This window comes from Rhea americana, unplaced genomic scaffold, assembly GCF_003343005.1.
Source record: "Rhea americana isolate MKP2758 unplaced genomic scaffold, rheAme1 scaffold_21, whole genome shotgun sequence".
Taxonomy (NCBI): domain Eukaryota; kingdom Metazoa; phylum Chordata; class Aves; order Rheiformes; family Rheidae; genus Rhea; species Rhea americana.
Window position 1 is genome coordinate 504,316 of NW_028186258.1, and position 1,211 is coordinate 505,526.

The window sequence follows — 1,211 nt, forward strand, 5'->3', positions numbered from 1 at the left end:
CCGCCGCGCTCATTTGCATGTGGCGGGGGCTCCCCCGTCACGTGGGCGCGCGGGGCGGGGGCAGGCTTCCTGTCTGAGGTCAGCGGCGGGGGGGCGCGCGGCGCGGCGCGGCCTCGCGCTGCCTGGCGGCGTTCTTGTCAGTTAGCAACAAAATGGCCGCGGTGGCAGCAGCTCTGCTCCCGAGCGCGGCGGCGGCGTCCGTGGCGGCGGCGGCGAGGCGGCGAGGGGGACCGGCCCGGCAGCACTGAGCCTGGCACCGCCTGCCTGCGAGCGGACGAGCCGAGAGCGAGCGGGAGAGACGGAGAGAGGCGCTGCGGCCCCCCCCCGCCGCCCCCGCGCCCTACCCCAGCGAGACCGACCGAGCGACCGAGCCTGCCCGCGACGCTGCTGCTGCGGCCCCCTGGGGAGACGCTGCTGCCTCAGCCTCCCGCCTCCCCCCGGGGGCGCGGGCGCCCGGCCCCCCGCTGCTGCGGCCCCCCGAGAGGCTCCGCCGGCTCCCTGGGAGGAGACGGCGGGAGCCCGCGGGATCTCTCCTCCGGCCCCTGGATCCCCCCCGAGGGCGAGGCGGACGGACAGACAGACCGTTGGGTTTCCCCACTCCCCCTTTTGGGTTCCGTCCCCCCTCCCCACCACCACCACCACCACCTTCTTCCCCGTGAAAGACTTTGCTGGATCCTCCTCCTCGGATCCCCTCCCCGCGCTCGCTCCTTCCTGCGGGAGAGACTGCTGGATCCTCCTCCTGCGAGAGAGGCCGCCGGATCGCCGCGCCCGGGTCCCTGCCGGAGAGGCCGCCGGATCCTCCTCCTGCGAGGGGCTGCTGCGGGTCCCCCCCCGCGGATCTCCCCGTGAGAGAGACTCGCTGGGATCCTCCTCCCGCCGGATCCCCATGAGACTCCGGATCCCCCCCGCGGCTCCGCTGTTCTGGAGGGGGGAGTCCCGCTTAAACTGTTTTCTGGGGCCTCATTTCTCTTCTTAATTTGCACTTTCTGAAACCCTCAGATGCTCCTCCATGTGGACTGAGAATCCAYCCAGGCACACACACGAGAACTCATCCCGGTCAACTCCAGATCCTGGCTTTCGTGGGCTTTGCTGCAACACATAAAGCAAACTTGTATTTAAGACACAGTCGTGCAAAAATTTAGCTGGGGACTTAACGTGTATTTTGTCTTGGTTTCTTGATCATCTTGGTTTTTTTGTTTTTTGTTTTTTTT